Here is an 11968-nt window from a genome sequence, read left to right as displayed (position 1 = left end):
ATTACTTAATCGACAAGCATTAAATGTGGTGGTTGGCAAAATTAACATTATAAATCAAGTGTTTTGGCTCCAATTTTATTTCACCAAGCATTCAAACCTTTGAGAGCATGAAAATTCCTGAGCAAAGGCATTCCAAGAAAAGAAGTGAAGCAACTCATCAAGCAATCATTCCTAAGGCAGATAAAGGTATTTATAATCATGGCTTCTTCATTTGTTCTTGAATTCATAGCAAACCCTACTATAGTCAAAGTGATTAAACACCCTAGACCCGTATTTTAGTTAGTTCCCAAAATTGCTAAGAAGGATGATAATGTTGGTACATTTTCTCAAATCCCCAAAGGAGTAGTTTCTGCTGAAGACCCTAGAATGTACATACATTGTCACATAGAAGAATTAGATGATGAGGAAATCAAGAACATGTATAAATCAGTAATCTGTGATGAGACCGGCAATGTTAAAGCTGAACACAAGATAGTGGAAACCCTAGGTTTCACTAAAATTCTCAGTATTCCAGATTTCCCTAAGGATGTTATAAGGATAGCTCTAAGCAGGGTTCATGGTGAATTCTTTTGGTTGGACTCAGTTCACAAAATTAAAAAAGAGGTAGTAAAAGTTGTGACAGGGTTACCTTCCATCAGTAACAGACCTAATAAAACAAAGAAGGTCTCAAATGACCTAGTGATTAACCTAACAGGTGCAACATCATATAAGAGATCTTTAAGAGTAAATGATGTAACCGACATCAATGTCAAATTCATTAACATGATTTTAGGCTACAAAACCACACATGAAAATAGGTTAAATTTAGTCTCTAGCCTATGCATAAAGAGTGTCTATGATATGATTAAAGATAATGCAAAAATAGATGTGTGTGAATGGTTGAAAGGTGAACTTATTGACAATCTTGGAAAGATAAAGAAAGACAAAAAGGGGACATTCAGCTTTGGAAACCTACTTGTCTATTCAATGCTACACATAACAAAACAAGTGCCTAGTATCAGTAATAAAAATCTTGGTTTTGATATACCGATACGAAAAAAATTGTCTGATTTACTAAATAACATGGGTGAAAACGGAGAAAAGAATATAAATGAGTAGTTTCAGGCATTGAAGGCCCAGATGAATACCAGAGTCAGATTATCACAAGCAATTGTAAATAAGTATAAGGATGAAATATGCTTTGTTATTAAGAAGAATGAGATTTGGATGGAGGCAATTATCCCAAGAACCATTTGGGTTACTGAAATGGGTTATGAAACTGATGACCACATAATTGAAACATATGCAAAAACCCTCCTGGAAGCACCTAAGGAACCTAAAGAAGAGGTATTTGGCAATGCTGAGACTATTGAAAATCAAATCCAATCAAAGAAAAGGGTAAAGAAGGTGGAAGAAATAGTTAGAAGAGGATCTAGGAAAGCAAAAGCTATTAAGGATGATGTATTCAAACAAACTGGTATTACTGAAGATGAGTTAGAAACACTTCAATCGGAAACTCACCTTTTACTAGATGGAAATTCTTTAGAAAGTGATATACCAATTGAATTTAGAAGAGTTGTGAGAAAAAGGAAACCTTCACCAGTATCTACACCTTCTCCTAGAAAAACCAGATAGAAACAACAGGTAGTGAGGCCCATAGCTAGGAAGTTAACTCCAAAGAAGAAGTTAACCCCTAAGAAGAAGACTCAACAATCCATTGCTCCAATTGAAAAACTTCTAGATGAAATAACAGAGGATGGAAAGCTGAAAAACATCAATAAATTATATGATTCGTTATCAGTTGATGACAAGGAAAAGTTGAAAACAATGTAATCCTACACTTGGATATGTACAAGAAATTTTTGATGCAAGTTGTGGATGAATTACTAGCAGAATTGTTTAAAAGACTTGAAGCTAGAAGGCAAGCTATTGTAGAGCTTGATAAGAAAATAAAAATTGAAAAACTTCTTGCTGTATATCCAGTCAACTCACCAAATGAGATAGATAAACTGATCTCAGAGGCTAACCGGTTAGTATTTTCAACTGCACACCAGCATGTAGCACTTATGGTTGGTAGAGTGAATGAGGTTGCAGAGGAAATAAATAATGTATGTGACATATTCCTCATAGAAAAGGAAAAGTAGGAAGAATATTGAAATCCTAAACCCATCAAAGTATATCAAAAGGATAAGGATAAGGGAAAAGGCAAGGTTGGTGGACCACCTAGCATAAAAATAATAGATAATCTATCCCCACCGCCTCTTGATACTCCATCGGTAGTTACCACTAACAATCAACCGACTAATGAGAGTATGGACACACCACAAGAGGACACAAATCCCAATTCTGAGGTGCTATATACATTTGACATTAACACACAAAAGGTCAATATTGTGGTAGATAAGGATACAACTGGGAAAACAAATATGGCTAGTGGGCCACCGGTAACAAATGGTACAGAAGGTAGACGGACAGATGATAACACTGATCAACAGGTAGAGCAACAGGCTCCATCACAACAATAGGTTCACACAGAGACAGTGCCATTGGCGATAACTGAGCAATCCAAACCTTTTCTTAAAGAAATGGAAACACAAACTGACCTACCAGAGGTCACCACAAGCAAGGAAATTGCTCCCACCGGCGGGATACAGAGTGTTGGCTCTTCAAATGCAGAATTCAAATCAACTAATGTAACAAAAGTTCTTTTGGATTCCATTAAGAAGATAAAAGATTGTAGCTCACAAGCATACAAGGCAATAGATGATACCATTCCAATTTTGAAAATGATAGCACCTAAATGTAATGTAGATAATAAAGATTCTTTAAGTCAACTTGACACTTTTTCTAAGTATATTACTGACAACACTGTGATAGTTGAACAAATAAAAGAGGAAGCATTCAAGGAGAGACTAGAGAAAGAAAAACACAAATTCTTTGAGGAAGAAATAAAGAAGTGTACAAGACAATTTGACACTCTTTTACCAGAACTGTGTAGTACACTAAAGGAACTTAAAACTTTGTACAGGGATACATGTAAAACTAACTTTTTGACAGTAGATATAGACAAGAAAATCAGCAAGCTACGGGAGGAAATAAATCAACTAGCTGATAAATTCATTAATTCATCTATTTCATTATCATTTTTTGAGCAGAAAATAATAGGTTTTGAGGAAGAACTACTAAAGTTGGAAAGAGAGAAGGAAATAATAAAATGAAAGTCTAAAGATCTAAAATGGAGACTTAGTCCAAAATTGGACTACCTCGCCTCCTTAAGAAAAGAAATATCTGATGCTTTGATTCAAGGATAGAAAACACTAGCAGAGCAAATGCAACACCTCACTAGTACAATTCAGAGGATTGAGGCCACAATAAAAGACAACAAAAAGTTCATTAAGAGCCTGAATCTAGTTTTGGCAGATCTTTTTCAGATTGTAACCAACCGGTTACAAGGATGAAATAGGAAACCACACTCATTGACAACCTTTGTCATTGATGCCAAAGGGGGAGTAGTGGAATGAGAAAAATAACCAGAAAATGACTCATCAGCTCAGGGGGAGCACATATTCTTTTGGTACACAAATTTTTGGTAAGACAATTCCGGCAGACTCTTTTGGATAACAATTTTTGGATTTTTCTCATGAGTGTTGCCATCAATGCCAAAGGGGGAGATTGTTGGCAAATGCACACTCCAATGAGATATTGTAGGTGATTGAAGGTTTTGTCATTGATGGCAACCTTACAATCCTATGACACCAGCAAGGCAATTTACTAGCACTAGCAAGGTCAGACTCTACATCGGCACATAGACCACTGGCACCGGCAGTGAAAGGAAGCATACCGACACAGAAGCCGATAGGAATTTTGTTTATAATATATTTTGTTAATTATTGTAAAATCATTGTAAGCCAACTTGGCAAGTTGTAAAATGAATCATATATAAGAGTTCATTGTAGAACATTGTAGGTAATAATAGAAATAGATGGAAGGAAATATATAGGCGAAAGAAGGCAGACCTATTATGCAAATTATAGGTTAAGGGTTTATGTATGAAGAAGAGCTATAAATCGGTACTAGATCTGGCATAGTAGATGCTATTTTGAAGCAGTACAAGACATTGGATTTATAAAATCCATTATGTAAGTCAGTGAGACTTCCCATTTTGTAATTGAGTAGTGAGCTCTAGGCACTTGGCCTTCTTGCATGTGCAGGCCCTTCTTGTAGCAGTAATATTCTCTTATTGGCCAGTAAGTGAATATTGTGGATCACAAATCCCACCGAGGTTTTTCCCACACCGGGTTTCCTCGTTAAACCTCTGTGTTATGGTGTGTTTTTCATGTGGTTGTTGTTATCTCTGTTTATTGCATTATTTCTTGTTTACCAGTATACAGTATTGATATGCTTTACATGTTTTAAGTTAAGTAAATCTATAATCAGTTAGATACTGATTCACCCCCCCCCCCCCTCTCAGTACCTGTGGGAATCCTAACAATATCTAACTTTAGGAACATGACCAAACCATAACTCATAAAGAGTCTTACCAGAATCACCTTTCATATGCACCTGGTTGAATGTATAAACAACAGTTCTAACAACTTCTTTCCAAAAGTTTTGTGCAACATTTCCTTCAATCAACATAGTTCCAGCAACATCCAAAATAGTTATGTTCTTCCTTTCAACAACTCCATTCTAGTGAGGGGTTCTAGGAGCATATAATCGTCTTTTAATTCCATTCCTCTCACAAAATGTATTAAAGTCACTAGATGTGAATTATCCCCCTCTATCATATTTTAGACACTTCGGCTTCAACCCTCTCTCAGTCTCCACCTTAGCTTTGAATATCTTGAATTTCTCTAGTGCTTCTGATTTATCCCTTAGAAAGGTAACCCACATCATTCTAGAGTAGTCATCAATTAGAAACATGAAATATTTGTCACCTTGCATGCTTCTCACTCTTGTAGGACCACACCAGTCAGTATGCACAAGATCTAATAATCCATTAGATGTATATAGTTTACTCTTAAATGATGTTCTTGTTTTCTTTCTCAACTGACATTATTTACATATTGGATTGGAAGGCTTTACAATCTTAGGCAAATCTCTAACAGCTTGAGTAGAACTTATTCTTATCATGCAGTCAAAATTAGCATGACACATCCTTCTATGCGACAACCAAATTTCATCAATCTGAGCAATCAAACAACTTTTCTCACCAGCATTCAAGTGAAAGATATTACCTTTTGTCTTAGTCCCTGATGCAATCTCTATACCAGAGGCATTTAGAATCTTGCATTTACCATTCTTGAATTGGAAATCATATCCCTTGTCAACCATTTGTCCAACACTCAAAATATTATAATTTAAACCTTCAACATATAAGATATCATTAGTGTTATTCTTACAATCAAAAGATATTGAACCTCTACCACGAATCACACAAGCTTTATCATCTCCAAATCTTACTATATCACCATCATACATTTCCATATTCACAAATTTAATTTTATCATATGTTATTGGATGTGAACAACTGTTGTCAATTACCCATTCATCTCTCTCCTCAATCTTAGTAGCCAAAGCTTTCTCCTCAACAATGCAACTTGTAGAATTCACTGGTACCAGATCATCTTCCTTGATAGCAATAAATACAAATTCTTCTTCTGAATTCCCATTATCTGATTCTTCATCTATCACACCTTCATCAACAACATAATAATATCTCTTCTTATATATGTGCTTCTTGTTAGGCTTATAGGGCTTATCATACTTATCATGCTTATCATATCAATCGGGTCTATCATTCCTTTCAAATCTATCATGCCTTTTATGCCTATCATACTTAGACATTCTTTCAGGACACCTAGATGTAAAATGTCCTATCTTATTACAAGAGAAACATTTCAAAGGTAAATTTCCATCATACTTACTAGCTCCCTTAGGCAATCTCCAAACAATAAGTGTTTCAAGCTCATCCAACTCTTTCGTCAGTTCTTCTATCTCTCTCATCTCTCTTTCATATCTAGAAACCCTAGATGAACTCTCTCCCAGATCATATTTATGCTTCCCGAATACATAGGCTTTAAATGTAGTCTCATATTTACCATGTGATTCTCCAAATTCACTCAACTCAAATGCAACAAGATTCCCAACCAACATGTCTCTTGTCACAGTAGTCACACTTTGGATCTCATCAATAGAAGAAACTTTAGCTTTGTAAGAAGAAGACATGGATCTCAACACTTTAGCAACAATCTCATCTTCCTCAAGAGTGTTACTAGCACATATGATGTTCATAACAATTTCATTCACTTTAGCCATAAAGGATGTTATATTCTTAGCTTCTACCATCTTCAATGTCTCATACTTTCCTTTCAAACTTTTTAACTTAGCAACTTTAACTTGTGCATATCCTTCATACAAGGTCTCTAACTTTTCTAGAGCTCATATGCAGTCTTCAAACCCATCACATGAGTCATCTCTAAATTGGTGAAGGCACTCAACAATGCTTCCTTAGCTCTTATGTTATGTTCAGCTTGCTTTATTTCATCAGCAGTAACCGGTCCATTCAGAGGAGCATTGTAGACATTCTTTGTAGACTTCCAATAATCTTCTCCAAGATACTTAAATTGAACTTCCATCAGGTCCTTACATATAGTATAATTGTTTCCATCAAATAAAGGACTCTCCTTCTTGAACACATAGGTTTCCATCCTGGATCTCCTTAAGTGGTTATGCTTCTTTCAGAGGATCTAGCTTTGATACCACTTGTTGGCAACAAGGAAGGAAAACTGAGAGGGGGGGTTAATCAATTTTCACCAGATGCAACAATTTAAGCACAACCTCATATCTGATCAATTGTAGCAAGAACAAGGATAAACACAATAACACCAACACACAAAACACCAAGATTTTAATGTGGAAAACCCAGTTAAGGGAAAAACCACGATGGGAACCTACCCACAATAAGATGATACCATGTAGTAGTATGTGTAAATATTATAATGGGGAATGCACATGCATTCAGACACACTGCCTAGAGCTCACTGCTCAAAATACAATGACCCAAAAGGATACAACCCTCAGGGAAGGTTCACTACCTTACAATAAAATTCGGACTACAATACAATTAAAATGAACTGCAAGAATAGCATCTGCTAATGCCTGAAGATAGTTTTGGTTAAGCTCATTTGTCTGTCCTGCAACAATCTTTTCTCAATACACCACACCAAAGGATGAATTTATTTATTTACACATACACCACTCTCTGATAATGAAAACACTACCACCATAAACCACCGAACCTCCAATTACAAAAATATAACACCTATTTATACAAATCATCAACCTTGACTACAAGGTCAACCAAACACTTAATACCTAAACACAAAATTACATCACAAGATACATAAATTGACCACCAAACCAATATAATTCCATAGACAATATAGCATGGACCCAAATCAACTCCTTGAATGCATATCATCACTTGAAATCTCCCCAAGATCAACCATAACTTGTTACACCACCAAAATAAATAGGAAATGATTGGGAAACACCAACAATAATGTTAGAACCATCCACAATAGCGACACCAACACCACTTATTCAAATCTTCATCGATCAACATGCTAACACTCAAGAACACTTATCAGCAACAAATCAGATAAGAAAGATAGCTTGCAGAGCACCAAATCATGAACCATCTAAAATGAAGATACACATGAACATCCAAACACTCTCCCAAATCCACAACCAAAGATCAAATCATATCGGAGCACAACGGATCAAACACCAGAACACTGCAACACTGAACACTAAAAATCAACCTCCATACCTGGAATCCTCGACTCGATCAAATCATCACATAGCATCATGAAATTAATAAAGAATGAAGTATATCTAGTTGATTCAGAATAGCAAATAGATAAACCAACTAGAACAATTCACTGCAAACCCCAGATCACCAAAACAATTCTCTGCAATACCAAAATACAGGAATATGTTGACATCAATGACAACAACATATCCTAGCAGAAACAATATCCAACACTTCACCCTTTCAAGGACTATTCTTTGCTCTATTTTCCTTCTTCTTTATCTCCTTCCTTATTTCCTTCCTCTCCTCTTTTCTTCTTTTTTGAGAATTTTCTAGCAAAATTTAAATTTTCCAATTTAATTCTCAGAGGGGCATCCCTTACCCACATGCTACCTACGACACTCTATTTTCTATGCTAGAGCATATTTTTCTATTTTACCTATTGCCAATCCATTGTTGCCACGTAAAAGAGGGGCAAAATGTAGACGTCTAAAATTAATTAAATTAATATGTAATTAATTTATCCCTTCTCACATAGTTAATTATATTAATTATGTTAGCCTTTATTCTTCTTAAAATTAATTAAATTATATTTAATTAATTTTACCCCTTAGCCATATATTTAATTTGTAAATTAATTATTTAAACTTCCATTCTTCTAAATATTCATTTTTATTATTAACCTTAGCCAACCCTCTTCAACATTTCTTCTAATGCCAATGATGAGAACTTAAATATGATACTTTTAATCAAAATTTGTGCTTAAAAACTTTGAATATCTTGTTAATTAATGTGCTTGACGATGGACTATATGCATGCATATTTGTTCCTTTTGCTTGTATACTCTATTAATTAGAGAATATATTAGAAATAGTATTTTTTGTTAAATGCATTACTTTTATGATTGATTAATGAAGAAACAACCGATCTTTAAGATTTTTGTTGTTATATTTCATCCTATCTCTCCTGGATATGTTTCAAATATATTTAAAAGTTATTACAAGATGTGGAGTATGAACTTCTTGTTCAATAGTGTGGAATTCTTGGTCACTCCTAATCGCTCTAGCTGTATGAAACCTCTATTTTCTCCAAGTCTACTTTAATCGGCTATTTTATACAACTTTGAGTTTCATTTGAATAATTAATGCATTTGTAAAATTTTCTACATTTTAAGTTAGTAGTTGTTACTCATCTAGGCGGGTAACATTGTATTTGAATTCAAAGAAGGATATGTGTATATATATTCCATAGCTTTTAGTAGAAAACTAGTTTGCTAGCCCATAAGTTATTCATTAATTTCAGAGTCACTTTTAGTAATTTTAAAACTTGTTTTATTCCCTCCTGAGAGCTAATTACAAGGAAAATTCAAAGTTGATTTGAAATATTTGTGTTCACGGATCCCACTAGAGGAAGAGCAGGGCCTGCTCAACTGAATGGAGGTGATCCTAAGTTGATTCTTTGATTTATTTAGATCTTGCATGTTTGATTCAATCATGTTCTTTTCTATATATTGATGTTAATTTTGGAAACTCAAAATCAATTGTAATTTGTAATCTTCATTCCTAAGTTAATTTAGTAGTTTTCTAAGATAGATTAGTTTGTTCATATAGCTTAATATTCCCGTTTTATTAGTTTAGTTCAAATTTATCAATTGATGCAATCTAGTTTCATATTGACTTTGTTAGAGTAGATGAAAATGGTGATTGCAGTTGTTATTAGACAGAAGCTTTTTTAAACTTGTTCATGGAATTTAGTTTGCTTTAAATGTTCTGTAGAATAAAGTTTCGATTTTTTGCTAAAATAGATTTCATTTCCTAGCAAGTAGAATAGGATTTGAATTTGTGTTGTAGAAAAAATATGGTTTAGTCTTAGCTAAATTATTCCATGAATTAGTTCTAATCAAGTCCTGTTTAGATTACACCAAAAGCACCAGAGTCCTTTTTAGAATAGATTTAGTATCTTCAGTCTTGGTTATAGGAAAGTGTCATTAGCATAGGATTTAGTTCTTAGAAAGTGATACTGAGAGATCCTGATTGAGCATGACCGAAGCATAAGTCATTGTTCTCAGTGCAAACTCCCCCCCCCCCAACAACTTAAACTCATCGTTATCGCATATAGCTCTAAGACACACCCAATTCAATTTTTAGAAATTAAATGAGGTGAGTTGTGACATCAACGACCTTGCCCATCATTTTTGGTGCCATTGTTGGGGACTAAAAGATCTGGCTACCAAATTTTGAAGCCTTAGTGTTGGTAAGGAAAGATTTAAGTTGTTGATGAGAAGAGATAGAGATTTTTTTGGAAGATTCCTTTTGAGGCATTATAAGCTTGATCAATTGTAGGAAGAACAACAAGACTATTTTGAAAGAACAAGAAGAACAACAACAAGAGCAATTTTAACAAGAACAAGAAGAAGAAATGGGTGATTAAGTAGCTGCTAAGGATCGCCTTCTATTTTACTTATAGGGGAAAAAATTCTTAAGATCCTAATTAATTTGTTTTTGAATTTAAAGTTCTATGTTAGACATATGATTATACATCTGATAATCAGAAGTTGAAATTGTTTCCTTCTACTTAAAAAAATCAACATTATGATGGTTTATGGGTTTACGTGTTGGTCCCATCTCAACATGGTAGGATATGGAAACTATATTCTTGGATAAGTACCAAGATTATTGTCAGGTGAGATATAGGAAGGATGAGTTGTTTCAAATGAAGAAAATGAAAGATAAAAGTTTGGAAGATTATGCTGATAGGTTTATGTTTGTGTACAAAAGATGAGTTGATGGACTCAATTATGAGATTAGGAGAACGATTTTCATAAGAGGAATTGATGATGAGTGTCGAGAAGCTTTGAATTTGATGGGAAAAGGATATATCAATAAGATTCCTTTGAAAGATATTATTGGTATATGCAGAAATTACTTTAGGACTAGAGGTGGAACTAGGGATTCTAAAAGGAACAAAGTTTTAGCTCCTGATGTATCTCAAGTAATGGAGGAAATAGAAAATTTGAAAAGTGATATACTCCATCTTAATACTCGGGTAGACAAGAAAAACATTGAGCCCTTAGCCATTCACTATTCAAATATGGGGGAAAACATCTTTTAAGGGAATGCCCATTGTATAAAATTAAGCTTTATGAAATTTGTGAAAAACATCATATAATAAGATCTTGTAATCTCCTACTAGAGATCATGAATCATTTTAAGAAACCTCCTATTGTGGAAGAATAACTTAATTATGTTGGTCAAAGATCTTAAAACTTGGGGTTTAATGCTTATTCAAGACAATATGACCCTAGAAATAATTGGAATTCAAACCAATGGAAAAATGTCAATAAGTGGACCCCTCCTTATGCAATGAAACCACCTCTTACACCTTGGGGACCTATAGAATGGGTTAATCCTCATTGGAACCAACCCTACTGGCAACCAAATCAAACACAATGGTAGACCAATCCACCATCGTGGCAACAAAACCAACCTCAATTTCAACCTTGGTAGAATCAAGGTCTAAAATGACCTTGGGGACAACCTCCACCCCTCATTACTGGACCAAATACTACTAATTAGCAAGTGAATCAACCTCAAATATCGACACAACTAGTTCCCAACCTAAAGAACAACCACCCTCAACAAACATTTAACCCTGATTCTAACCCTCTTGGTCTGAATGTAATATAATTTGATGATATTCAACTAAGAAATCATAATGTTTCTTCAAAATCTATGTTTTAGACAAAGGGGGATAAGAACGAGGAGATAGGAAAAATATCAAAATTCTTATAGTATGAAGGAAGAAACTAAAAAATTACCTTATCTGAAACGTTTTAAAATAACCCAAGTAGCTCCCATGCCTCTCAACCTGATCATATCGACATGAAAAATTCTTAACTTCTTCATGAGCTGAAAAAATCAACATAGAGATACCTCTCTTACAAGCCATTAAGGACATATTAGAAATCACCCAACTAGTTAAGTCACTTTGTATAGAAACTCCTAGAAAAAGGAAATTTCCTTCTACAATCCAAGTATAGACTAAGGTCACTGATGTTTTGTTAGGGAGATTGCTTCCTTAGAAATATAGTGACCCTAGGAGTCCTATAATTACTTTGAGCATAGGAGGAGTTGAGATACCTAATGTGTCGATTGATTTAGGGGTAGCTATAAA

The sequence above is a fragment of the Cryptomeria japonica genome, chromosome 4 (assembly GCF_030272615.1).
Source record: "Cryptomeria japonica chromosome 4, Sugi_1.0, whole genome shotgun sequence".
Lineage (NCBI taxonomy): Eukaryota > Viridiplantae > Streptophyta > Pinopsida > Cupressales > Cupressaceae > Cryptomeria > Cryptomeria japonica.
Note: the sequence above shows the minus strand (reverse complement) of the source record.